Consider the following 13902-nt stretch of genomic DNA (forward strand, 5'->3'; position numbering starts at 1 on the left):
TCTCGCGACCACCCTCGGGCGGATGGTCGAAGACGGCCCGAAGCGGCGGGTGAACTCCTCGAAGTGGTCCAACGCCGCGTCTCCCTCTCCCCACACAGCGTTTTCCCACTCCAGAGCTCTCCCTGAGAGGCATGAGACGAGGGCGGACACCCTCTCCCTTCCCGGGTGGCCAGGTATAGGTCCAGCTGTAATAGGAACTCCTGGCACCGTGCTGCTGTCCCATCATACTCCCTGGGAAGGGAGAGACGCATCTCACTGGGACTGGATCCAGGAGGGACGGGTAGAGGTAACCCCGGTTGCGCTGGTCGAGACACTGGAGAGACTTCCTGTCTCTCCCAACGGTCCATGGTATGGTTAACGCGAATCATCATGGCACCGAGATGTTGCAGCATTGCTGAGTGTTCCCGGATGCGCTCCTCGACTTCTCTGACCGGGGTACCTGCTCCTGCTGACTCCATGGGTGGTGTGAAATTCTGTCAGGGTTGTGTGCTACTGATGTGAGGTCAGGTGCAGGAGAGCAGTGAGTTGTGATCAGGCGCACTTTTATTTGGAAAAAGCACAAAAGACAGACGCAACTGCATCCAAAATCCTCCAGCCACAGGTAAAATTCAATAAGCGTTAAAAACACTCACAAATATACAAATGTATGACAAATAAATACAACGGGTCAAAATACGATACCCGGGGGGGGGGGGAACCAATCTGGCGCATCACACTAAACACGTAAACAAAACTATTTCACACAAAGACATTGGGGGGAACAGAGGAATAAATACATGCAGTGTGATTAGGGAATGTAACCCAGGTGTGCAGGGAACAAGACAAAACAAATGAACAATGAACAAATGGAGCGGCGTTGGCTAGAAAGCAGGTGACGTCGACCTCCGAACGCCACCAGAACAAGGAGAGGAGCCAAATTAGTCTGAAGTTGTGACAACTATATATGGATGACAGGCTAGGTTAGACTATATATGGAGAACAGGCTAAATTAGACTATATATAGATAATAGGCTACATTAGATTAATTATGGATAACAGTCTACATTAGATTATGTATGATAACAGGCTACATTAGACTATATATGGATAACAGGCTACAATAGACTATACATGGATTACAGGCTACATTAGACTATATATAGATAACAGGTGTTGTAGAAAAGGCCCATGAAGTTGGTGGAATAATCCTTTAGTTCATTGCCATTTACTCAGCTGGGCCAGGGGCGCTTTAATTAGGTCAGGTGGAAATGTCCGTCAGATCTCAACTCCAGAAAAGGAGGAAATTGCATCGCCTGATCTCGCTGCTTTCTCTTCCTTAACTCCAGAAGTTCTGTCCATCCGTGAATCCACGTAAGTCCACCGACTCTGTTACCTTTTCATCTGAATTATCTGTGGCGATCGGGAGAGTGGGCCAATCAGTTATTGCTTATCGTTATTACCACGGCGTGTGGCTTGGAGCGCACGCTTCAAACATATTGTGTATTGTGAGTTGTCAATGATCATGGCCCTACGGATCCTCATAGACCAAATATGCAATCGATATGGTTAATATGTAATGAAATGAATTACATGTACACATGAAGACATGAAAGGGTGAAATGAGAAATGTCATTGTTTGCTGAACTGATCGACTTTGATATCAAACTTGGATTGGATTGGATACATGTTATTTTGTTTCCTTTGTTATGCAGCACAGACTACTCAGTAAATATACCACTTTATGGTTAAAGGAATTCCTGCCTCCATCTCATCCATTCCTCTGTCACCTGACATGTGACCACCTGTTCACCTTCACTGTCAGTCATCCTACCTGTCCAGCTACCCACACAGATTCCACTTATCTTTCAATGGTCCTTCGAGCCGGATGTTGACTGAACCAAAGACAGGTGAAAAGGAAATGGAGGTGGAGAGGGAATAATTGTTTCCACTGGAAGGAAGAAGAGAGGAGGAGAGAGCAGCTGAGGGTAAGGTCTTGGAACAAAATAAATATCCAGGAGCTAAGCATAAAAAAACAAAAGCTTCATCCTCAACCAGCAGCAGCACCAGAAGAACCAGGCAAGCACCTGGTTATCTTAAGGATTATGTGGTCGAGTTTCCGACCTCAAAGGGCAAGCCCACCAGAGCTCAAAGTGGTAATGGATCAACTGTACGTTTCAGCCATCAACCATCCCCTTTGAGCCAAGGACCAGAAACTGCTTTGGAGCAGGAAAGTGGACTACAGGAAGAACCCATGGAGGTGACGCCCACAGCACAGGTTGACCAGCTTCCTGAGGCAGGCTCCGCTCACCCCTTAACTAATGGGAAATCGTCGAAGCACTCTAGACGGAGTGGGAGTTAGACCAGTGGCTACCCCTTTGGAAGTGGCCATGGCAGCCGCCATTCACTAGCCCTCAGCGATTCACCGACCGCTGTCCTACAAGAGAGGATGAAACAATTAGCTTTGGAGGAAATTGAGCGTCATATTGAGGAGGAACGACAAGATGACGAAGGATGTCACCAATTGGATGTGCAGGCCCGTAGAGCTCTACAGGAACGGGAATTCATTGCCAAGGACCTGGCACAGCAGCGACAGCACCGTCATGCCAGAAGGGAATTGGAGTAGGTACGGATGGTCTCATCCTTCCTGGAAAGGAACGAACAGGGAGTTGACCTGACCACCCCTCCACATGGACCTGACCTGTCTACCTTTCTTTCCCAATCTGCCCCTCTGGTACTGCATGGCACACAGTCCCCGGAGGCTCCGGGGTCAACAGCTAACATGGAGCATAGGGACAGGCTGCTCCACCATCGCCCTCTATGCCAGTGACACAAGTTAGCATTCCTCCATCTGGACAAATCATCACTCCTTCGCCTTTCCGCCAATTACCAACCACGGCAAATTGTTCCTCTCGTCCAGGGCCAGGCCAGTCCTCAAATATCAGATGGGAGGGCTCTCACCCAATTCCAGCTGCCACCATTGGAGGGTCTGGAACAGTAGGGGACCGGCCCAATGAGGCCACAGTGGGCTCATCAGAAGTCCCGGATGTATCCTTCACACACTCATAAGAGGGAACATTATGAAACTTCTAGTAGCCTCAGCCTATGGAATTCCCAGACCCAAACTGCCATACTTTGAGAGCGGAAAGGAGAGTGAATTTGCTCTTTGGAAATGGCATTGGAGAGCCTACTGGCTATTCACAGTCATCTGTCAGAACGCTACAAATACCAAGTACTAATGGATCATTTGCGGTTTCCCAGTGCATATAGGCTGGCCCAATCCTTTATGCACTTCGCTACACCATACACTGCTGCTCTCCAGGTCCCGAAGCCCAGATATGGTGAGCCACGCCAGCTAGTCCAGAATGAACTGAACAACATCCTGAACACGTCTCCAATTAAAACGGGAGACCATGCTTCCTTCCAAGAGTTCTCCCTGGCTGTCCAATCCCTGACCTCGATGCTCCAATCCGTTGAAGGAGAAGACGGGAACGAGCTGAAATGTGGCTCCCACGTGGACAGGCTTCTTAGCAAATTTCCAGTGTACCTCAAAGACAGTTTCATGGAAAATTGTTTGAACAAGGGCATCCTGAGAGAGGGCTCGAGAAGCACCTATGCTCTCAGAGACCTGGCCGCATGGTTGGAGGTGAAGGCAAAGGCGAAGAGCATCGCTCACCAGGCCACAATCTCAGCCATAGCCACTGGGGAAGGAAGGAGTTTGAACACCAGGAGGAACAGAAAAGGCCAAATCCCACTACCATGTACTTAAATAGTGAAGCCGGGGAGGAACCTGGGAAGAAGACCCCTGTCAAGAGCAAGAACATCAAATACCAGCCTTACTGCCCTTATTGCAATAGTAAGGGGCACTTCCTTGGCTCATGCCCCAGGTTAAAAAAGCTCACTCAACCTCAATTAAAGGCCTGGCTCACTTCAGGTGAGCGACGCTACAAGTGTGCCCGTAGCATAAGGCGGAGACCTGCACATTTCGGGAACCCCGCAATTGCTGTAAGGAAATCTCACCGTGTTGCATGATGTAATTCCCCAAGCACAGAAGGATCATAGTTTGCTCATGTAAGGGAACACCCCCCTGAAATGGACAAAAATGAATGGGAAGTCATTGGCATTGGACAAACCATATACACGGTGTCCAATACCACCCAATTCGGCGTCGTTTCGTGTAAAGTTGAATGCAAATGCCATATGGCAAATGCCAGGTGTAACACTTTGAAAATCCAACAGGTGGCGAGTGCGCTCCACCGTGGTTTTTCATATTGCAAATGCAACCCATGTCAACATCCAAAAGCAACATTTTGAAAAAGTGAATTTTCTTTCCATAACCTAGCAACCCCTTTAAAAAAGTGCATTCTGGACCGTTTTTCGAAATTCTTTCGATTTTTTTGGTCAATTACACGTGTAAGAACTGAACAATTTTATTATCATAATTAAAAATAAAAAAAACTTGCGCATAAGGCATATGTTTTGTCCATTTGCAATATGATTTCGTAGGAAGTCAAAAGTCAAAATTTTATAAAAAACTTCACACACCCTTAAAAAAGTGCGTGAAAAGTGCACGTGCATTTGCAATATGTTTCAATGGAATGGAATTTTGCATGCTCTAAAGTCAAACTATACTTTGCTCAAACTATACTTTTGTATGCCATAAGAAATTTGACATGCTCAAAAATCCTGCAGAAATGCAAAATTGACTGGCCTGATGAACACAGGATGGCCGTGCAGTGATAGTTGTTCCTTTCCATCACTCGTTGTGTTGATTTCATCATGTCCATTTGGTGATGTTTTTTTCACTATTGAATCATATTGCAAATGCACGTGCATTTGCAATATGTTTCAATGGGCATTTACCATCACGAATTTGTCATGCTCAAAAACCTGCAGGAATGCAAAATTGACTGGCCCGATGAACTCGGGATGGCTGGTTAGTGATTCTGGTTCCTCTCGATCGCTCGTTAGGGTTGATTTCAGAATGTCACTTTGGTGATGGTACCTCACTGTTTAAACATTTTGCAAATGAATAAGAGTCACCAGCAAGTCACCGTCCATCAGTCAATTAGATATCATTCTGACACCAAACTGATACAAACTGACACCAAACCAAATCGTTTAGTAGTCAACTATCACATACTACAGAGATGGCCCAAAATTCACAACGCATTCTATTCAAACCATAATAAAAACGTAAAACAGGTAGTTACGTTCCAGCTGCGGGTCCAGTTCAGATGTCATGTGTAGGCCTACCTGAGGCGACACCGAATCCCAAGTTTCGGCCCGGTAGGTCATTTGGTGTCCGAGCAAGACCCTAATTGGTGCTGAAAATCCACTTTTTTCCATGACTTGCTACGGGGTCCTTGAATGAGCTATCGGACAGAAACGTTGGGGTCTGTCTATATGGGCCGAGACGGCCGCAATGCACCTAGTCTTGCGACTCTGGGACTTTTCTAAATGTCGTCATTTTCGTGATGCAAAAAATGAATTGAAGTCATTGCAAATGTACGAGGCTGTTTCTCGGTCCGAGAACCTTCTAGAGCCACGTAACTCACCACGCACTATCGACCTGAGGTCTAGAACAGGTTTCTAAAGTTTTGTAACTCTAGGTCTGACGGTTCTTTAAAAGTTCCAACAAGGTTAACTAATGCAGGCAGTGTATGTCTCTACGCACCCCAATGTGTCCCTCCTTCCAAGCTGTGTGTGTGTGTGTGTGATTTAGTTTTTCTTTGACATTTTATGGGAAAGATGACTGATTTACAGTTCATGAGGGTTACCTAGTCACACATATGAAGTTTTAAAAAGATCGGACCTTTTAAACCCTTCGAACCAGCATCTATGACACCCTTTTAAGGCACTTCCGGTTGGCACAGGAAGCTATAAGTAAACACATGTCTTGATTGAGGTAGCCTCTTACAGAATCCTGAGTTTTAAGTATTTAAGTTAAGAATGGACTGATCTACACAGGGTTGAATGCAGTGATTTTCATAATGACAGGTTATGTGTTTCAAAACACTTTTAGGGTGATTTTAACCACTTCCGGTTGCTTCAGGAAGCTTAGAATTGACACAGGTAGACCTCATAGTGGTCTGATGGACTGTCATACAAGACAGGTTCATAAGGCATTCATAACCCACATAGGCTTCAGGTTGACTTTAGAGGAGCAGGCAATGTATTCCTATGGGGAGAGATGTCATTGTAATCTGTGAGATCAAAAAACCCTGTTTTACTGTTAAGGGTTAATGCCACACGGTCAAGGTTAGGCTTGCACAGGTCGGGAGGACCTCAGGATCGTACCTGAGGTCGAATTGTGCTTCTCACCCTAACGGTTCTCTGACTGTCACCCAAATGCAAATGACATTTAGGGCCAGGCTTCATTTTGGGCCTACTTTTTTACACGGTCGCTGCACTCAGAGCGAGCTACGGTCAAGTAGGGCGTCTCGTTGAACTCGGCAACGGCCTAGAGAATATGGAAATGCCATTCCAGGCTCTGTGTGTCTTTAAGCACCGCACTTTGTCACTCCATCCTTGCTGTGTGTGTGTGTGTGTGTGTGTGTGTGTGTGAGAGAGAGCTTTTCTTTGACATCTGTTGGGAGAAATGACTGACTTACAGTTCATGGGGGTTACCTAGTCACACATATGACGTTTTAAAAAGATTGGATCTTTTAAACCCTTCGAAACTGCACCTATGACACCCTTTTAAGGCACTTCCGGTTGGCACAGGAAGCTATAAGTAAACACATGTCTTGATTGAGGTAGCCTCTTACAGAATCCTGAGTTTTAAGTCTTTACGTTAAGAACTGAGTTATTTACGGAAGGTTTAGTGAGTGTGTGATATTTCAGAAAATCATAGAAAATCACAGAAATCTCGCAGAGCTCCGCAGCACACTTTAAAAAGATTTGTATGAACACCCTGCAACTGGATCTGTAACTGTTTAAAAAAACAAAACTATTTTTGAACATCACCAATTTGACATTGTACGATTTCTCTTAAATGACGATAGATAAATGGCTGGTTCTTTTTTTATTTACACCGGAGGCTCCTTGACTTTGACGTGAAGTGGAAAAATTACTTCTCTATTTTCATTTTGGACCTTTAATCCCAGAAGAATGGCCATAACTCAAAAACCGTTGAGGCCTAGACGCCATCTTGTTCGGGGCCAACTGCCCATTATGCCAAACCTACGCTCACCGACTTTCGGCTTCAAAATATTTTCCGTTTTGGAGATAAGGCCATGTCGTGATTCGTGATGTTTTGTACATTTGCAATATGATTGCTTATGCCCTCTTGTGGGATTTACCGGGACAGCGGAAAAATGACCAAAATTAGATTATTTTATAAAATGGAAACCGAATGTCCGAGAAAGTTTGTTTGATGACTTCCCGGTAGGTCCGGCTCTGCCACTCGGCCTGATGCCGTCCGCGAATTTTACAAACGTTTTCGGACGTCTAGTAAGGGACCGTACATTTGCAATATGGACTTTCTCACTAACCATACGGAAAATGTCAAAATGTTCCCTTAAGGTATGGTAGGAGCTGCAAAGGAGCTGTACCTCGACCAGCAGAACCGGTCTCCAAGGGTTATGTTGAAGGTGGTCAAGGTCACTCTGCAAAGTGAAGGGAGAAGCATTGATACATTCGCCGTTCTAGATGATGGGTCAGAAAGAACAATCATTCTCACGGCGGCCACCCGTCAGCTGAACCTGGAGAGGATCCCCGAGACCCTTAATCTCAGAACGGTGCGACATGACGTTATCCAAATGAAAGGCTCTGCTGTGACCTTTAGCATTTCACCTTCAGGAAACAGGGACGTGGCCTATAATATCACCAATGCCTTTACGGCAGATGGCTTGAATCTCGCAGAGCACTCCTGCCCAGTAAGTGTTCTACAGAAACAATATCCTCATCTACGAGAATTGCCTCTTCCTAACCTGGCCAGAGTAGCGCAACTTATCCTGATTCGGTCAGACCACCCACATCTCGTCACCCCGACTGAGCCTATACGAGCTGGACCAGAAGGAGGGCCCATTGCTATCCATACATCCTTGGGTTGGGCTATGCAAGGTTCAGCCCATCTACTTCTCTCCACCCAAGCTGTACAGTCACAGCAAGTTCTCTTCACCAGAAGCAATCCAGATCCATCCCCCTGTGCAGCCACTGACCTCCTTTGGAATGTTGAGATGCTCTGGAAGATGGACACCTTCGCCCACCGGAAGCTACAGGAGGTCACTCGCTCGAAATATGACTCCTATGCATTAGACCTCCTGGAGAAGAGCACCACCACCACTGAAATGGATGACGTTCACAGGTATGCGACACCACTGCTACGGGTGCCCAACCATCCTCCACTGGCAACCACAACACGGGCTGTACTCCCACTAATGCGTGGAACTGAGCGACGCCTGGTAAAGAATCCTGAGCTTGCTGAAGTTCATGACTGAGAGATTCGTAACCTTGTGAAGGCAGGCTATGTCACAAAAGTGACCGCTCATGAAGAGGGAAACCCACTCAGCGAATCCTGGTATCTCCCTCACCATGTTATCCAGCAACACGGTGGGAAGTACCGACTTGTCTTCAACTGTTCATTCCAAGCTGCTGGTCAAAGCCTGAATGACTGTCTACTCCCCGGACTGACCTTAGGTCCTTCCTTGCGCGGTGTCCTTCTCCGGTTCCGGCAGCACTCTACAGCCATCAGTGGAGACATTAAAGCCATGTCTCATCAGATTTGTCTGCTGCCTTCTGACACCACACTGCTCCGGTTCATATGGTGAGATATGGAATGAGATGCAGAGCCCACAATCTATGAATGGCAGGTTCTCCCATTTGGCACCACCTGTAGTCCTTGCTGTGCCATATACGCTCTGCAGAGACACGCACGGGAGCATCCAGTCAGTGACCCAGAAGTATTGGATTCAGTGGAAAATGAATTCTATGTGGATAACTGCTTACAGAGCGTCCCATCCACGGCTGAAGCGAAAGCACTCCTTGATAAAGTACGTAATCTCCTGTCCAAAGGGGGATTTGAGGTCCGACAGTGGGCTAGTAACATAGCGGCGGTTATCCAGCACCTCCTGCCCCAAGCTAGGTCCAGTAGCAGTGAACTATGGCTAACGCAGTCTGGTGCTAACCCAGAAGAGCCCACTCTAGGACTGAGGTGGAGCTGCATACCGGATTCCCCGGGGTATAAGCACCGCTCATCCCTGAGTACCGAAACCCCCACTCTGCGCACCATCTATCGGACCCTGGCCAGTCAATATGATCCCCTTGGGTATATCCTGCCATACACAACCCGGGCAAAAGTCTTAGTCCAGGACCTGTGGCAGACCAAGAGGGACTGGGATGAACCGATCCACCCGGCTGACCTAGTGGAACGATGGATCTGTAGGGAAACAGAGTTATCGGAGCTCTCTGAAGTCCAAATGTCAAGATGTTCTGTACCACCCTGTGCTGACGAACTGGGATCATGCCTGGAACTGCATGCATTCTGTGACGCTTCGGAGCGAGCTTATGGGGCTGTTTCCTATCTAAGAGTGGAGGATAAGGCAGGCCACACCCATGTCTCCTTTGTCATGGTCAGGTCCAGGGTTGCACTCAAGAATCATTTGTCAATGCCTAGGCTGGAACTCAGTGCCGCCCTTTCCGGAGCCCAGTTGGCGCCTACCTTGCGAGCCGAGCTCACCTTGCCAGTCCAACGGGTCGGAGTCTTGTTGGTATAAGGTGTTCGTCGGAACTCGCATTGCGGAAATCCAAGACCTAACAGAAGTCCAGGACTGGAGGTATGTTGATAGCATACTCTGTGAGTATAACAGAACTGATATTGCAGGCAAAATAATGAGAAAAATCCAATCAGGAACGCAGCGGTTTCTAAATAAGAGTCCCTGCCTATGCTTCCCTATTGAGCAGTGAATGGGATATGAGATTCCTTTTTCTATGGCTTCCTTAATGTGTCTAGTATCACAAGACATAGTTTCAGGCTTTTATTTAGAAAAATGAGCCTGAGCGACAACATTGCGTCAGTGTCCACCTGATGGCTCTTTGTGTATTTCTCGCGCAAAAGACAGAGGTAGCCATTTTTCCACCTGGTCTTACTGAAAAAAGCTCTGTCCCGGTTGATATATTATCGAATAGATATTTGAAAAACACCTTGAGGATTAATTATAAACAACGTTTGCCATGTTTCTGTCAATATTATGGAGCTAATTTGGAATATTTTTCGGTGTTGTCGTGACCGCAATTTCCGGTCGTTTTCTCAGCCAAACGTGAAGAACTAACGGAGATATTTTTGTCTACAAAAATAATTTTTCGGGAAAAAAGGAACATTTGCTATCTAACTGGGAGTCTCGTGAGTGAAAACATCTGAAGCTCATCAAAGGTAAACGATTTAATTTGATTGCTTTTCTGATTTTTGTGACCAGATTGCCTGCTGCTAGCTAGGCATAATGCTATGCTAGGCTATTGATAAACTTACACAAATGCTTGTCTTGCTTTGAGATGACAGGGTGATTAACAAAAGGCTAAGCTGTGTTTGAATATATTTCACTTGTGATTTCATGAATATGAATATTTTCTAGTAAGATTTTTTGTCCGTTGCGTTATGCTACTTAGTGTCAGTTGATGACAATTCTCCCTGATCCGGGATGGGTAGTTACAAGAAGTTAAGGAACTGGCTCAACCCCATCGCTGGAGCTTGGGACCACCATTCTTGTCACAACCAGAGAACGAGTGGCCGACAGCCCCCAGGCGTGCGGGCCCTCCACAACCAACTGAAGCTCATGAGTTAAGGAAGTCCGCCCAATGCTACAGCATCTTTACGGAACCAATGACAGCTCTCCCTGACCTAGCACAATCCCAAACACTGCCGGATCTGATCACCGCCGCAAACCAGACCTCAGATGGGGTGGCTTCTATATCCACCTCCCTCGCGGCAGAGACACTACTCCTCCAGCAAGCACAAGCAGTTAGCTTCCCTGAGGAGTTAAAAGCTCTGAAAGCTGGTAGGGAAGTTGCTAAGGAGAGCCGTCTTCTCTCTCTCGCCCCAGAATATGATCAAATCCTTGGAGTGATCATAGTCGGAGGGAGGCTGCGCCAAGCAGAAGTTTTGGACCCCGATGCTATCCACCCAATTATCATTGACTCCAAGGAGACTTCTGGTCAACAGGAGTAGATTGCTTTGGCCCCTTGATGATCAAGCTAGGTCGTCGTGTGGAAAAGCGCTGGGGCATTCTATTCAAGTGTTTGACAACTAGATGTGTCCTCCTGGACCTACTGGAGAGTTTGGATACGGAAGCCTTCTTCATGGCCATACGGCGGTTTATCTCCCGACGGGGGAAACCCTATGAGATCCTGTCTGACAGAGGTACGAATTTCAAGGCAGGAGAAGCCAGGTTGGAGGAAGCCTTCCAAGCCATGGAACCCAGCCTCCAGGATCAGCTGATGGACCAACAAATCTCATTCAAATGTAACCCTCCAGGAGCTCCTCATTTTGGAGGAATATGGGAGCGAGAGATCAAATCTGTAAAGACGGCTTTACGAGTCGTACTAGGGGACCAAACTGTCACTGAAACTGTCTTGAGGACGCTCCTGATAGAGGTGGAAGGGATACTGAACTCCAAACCCTTGGGATATGTCTCTGCAGACATCACTGACCCCGATCCGGTTACACCGAATATGCTCCTGATGGGACGCTGAGATGCATCACTTCCTCAAGCCATGTATGCTGATACCAACCTCGTTGGCAGGCCAGATCTTAGCTGACCATTTTTGTGCCCGATTCATTCGGGATTACCCACCAAGTCTACAGCACAGAGGGAAATGGCAGAGAGAAATGGCCAGCCTGGAAACTGGCCAGGTAGTAATGATGATGGACCCTCAGCTGCCGTATAACTAAGACCATGCCTGGAACCGATGGTCGTGTTAGATCAGTGGAGATCCAGGTGAAGAACCGGACATATATCCGGCCAGTTCCCTGATTAATTCCTCTCCCTGAGATGACAGAGGACGGGGAGCCTGACACGTTCACCTTCACTGTCAGTCATCCTACCTGTCCAGCTACCCACACAGATTCCACTAATCTTTCAGGTGTCATGACATTGGCCTGGGGGATAGGTTTATGACATATGTCACATATGTCATAAATACCCCCCCCCCCTTTTTCCTCTCTCTAACCTGCTGAGGTTACATTAAAAAAAACCTTGGTTAACATAGAGATTCTGGGAACATCAGTAGGTCGGGGAAAATGAACTATATTCTGGTAATCCGAACAATTGAACATATGCGGTGGTACTTAATGAATATGATGTCAGTTCGGTTGTCATCTGTGACATTCTCGTCAATGATAAGATGACAAACTCTACAGTGGAAAGTCTACACATCAGAGTTATTAGATTCACATGGAATTGTTGTTCAATTTAAATGTTTGAATATGAAATTATTTGTGATGGGATGAAATGTGATTTTAGCTTCTAAAATGTGAGATGTGGGTTTTCATAAGATACTGCTGTTCACTCAGTGGCCCGCCCACATGAAGAGACAGAGATTGTAAACTATTACACACACCCCTTTTCTTCCTTCCTATCTAAAGCTTTGACGACAACATAACTTCCTGTTCAATGAGGTAGGATGACGGTACTATGTCAGAATGGTTCAGATAACTGCAGAACGAAGCCAACATCAGCATGAGCTTTGGTTGCGAATGGTATGAACTTTGAACTCTTATTCACGACAGAAGTGATACCTCCTAGCCGTTGAGTTAGCGACCGCAGCTGCAATTGCAGGTTAGGAAGGAACAGACAGAGTATCCCATCTACCACACAATGACGTTACTACAACGTATCCAAGTGACCACCAGAGACATTCTTCAAAGGACAGAGGACTCGGTTTGGCAACACGGTCTTCCATCGACCACCAACCTACTGAAGCGCAGCTCAGAGTAAATATTTATTGCATTTTCCTTTTCCAAATGGGCGGTAATTTAGAATGCATAAGATACTGTATTTACGATAGCACAGCTTCGCCTTTGTTCCAGTCTCCCGCTCTTTCACTCAACCCAGCCCCTTTTCCTCTGTGTAACAAGCTGTCATATCTGTTCTGCTCGCTAGGGACGTTTTCCTTTATGACGGCAATTTGTAATCAAGTTATGATTTAATTATGTGTATGTGTGATTCTGTGTGATGAGTTAGGTATTTAGTAAATAAACAATTAAACCCAATTTTGTATTGCTGATTCAAATTGTTATCAGGGTTCTTGCAGATAACCAAGAATTTACAACTTTCAGATAAGACTGAAGTAAGATGAAGATTAATGTTGACTGCTATGGATGTAAAATATTACTAGTTCTTTAAGAGTTTATTCGGAAGATAACAGCTCTATAAATATTATTTCGTGGTGCCCGACTCTAGTTAATTACATTTTATTTGATTAGCTCAATCAGGTGATATTAATTACTGAGAAATTATTTTATAGAATCGCATGTCTTAGTAATTAATCCGGCATAGCCAAAGACACGACACCACTCACTACCATTAATTTGACTCACTGTACAAGACCTCACCCCTTCACCTCACTCTGTAAGTACTTTTGACAATATATTGAAAATTAGTTTTTGGTTATTTGTTTTTAGTTATAAGTCATATACTTGAAGGTTAATGTATCATTTTACTTGTTGTTATGTTTTGGTTGTTACATCAGGGTCAGTATTCATGAAGTTTCTCAGTGTAGGAGTGTTGATCTATGTAGGGATGAGATGATTAACCAGGGTAAAAAAGACATGCAAACAAGTATTATAACACTGCAGTGTGTGTGTGTGTGTGTGTGTGTGTGTGTGTGTGAGTCACTTGCTGTTTAGACTCTCAGCTTGGGGATATGAGTTATCATTGAACCTGGTGGTCAGTCTTTAGGCTGCTGTACAGCTTGGCGGACCGTAGA

The 13902-nt window shown here is 45.9% G+C and overlaps 2 protein-coding genes across 5 annotated transcripts in view; both read left to right on the forward strand.

The window, feature by feature from the left end:
* LOC110487250 (uncharacterized) overlaps positions 1-13902 on the forward strand; it is a 114374-nt gene that overhangs the window by 65256 nt on the left and 35216 nt on the right. The gene's annotated exons all lie outside the window — the stretch shown is intronic.
* Positions 1-13902, forward strand: part of LOC118938184 (sialoadhesin) — a 46891-nt gene that overhangs the window by 25867 nt on the left and 7122 nt on the right. The gene's annotated exons all lie outside the window — the stretch shown is intronic.

Source organism: Oncorhynchus mykiss, chromosome 13 (assembly GCF_057628025.1).
Source record: "Oncorhynchus mykiss isolate SJ-2025 chromosome 13, ASM5762802v1, whole genome shotgun sequence".
NCBI classification, from domain to species: Eukaryota; Metazoa; Chordata; class Actinopteri; order Salmoniformes; family Salmonidae; genus Oncorhynchus; species Oncorhynchus mykiss.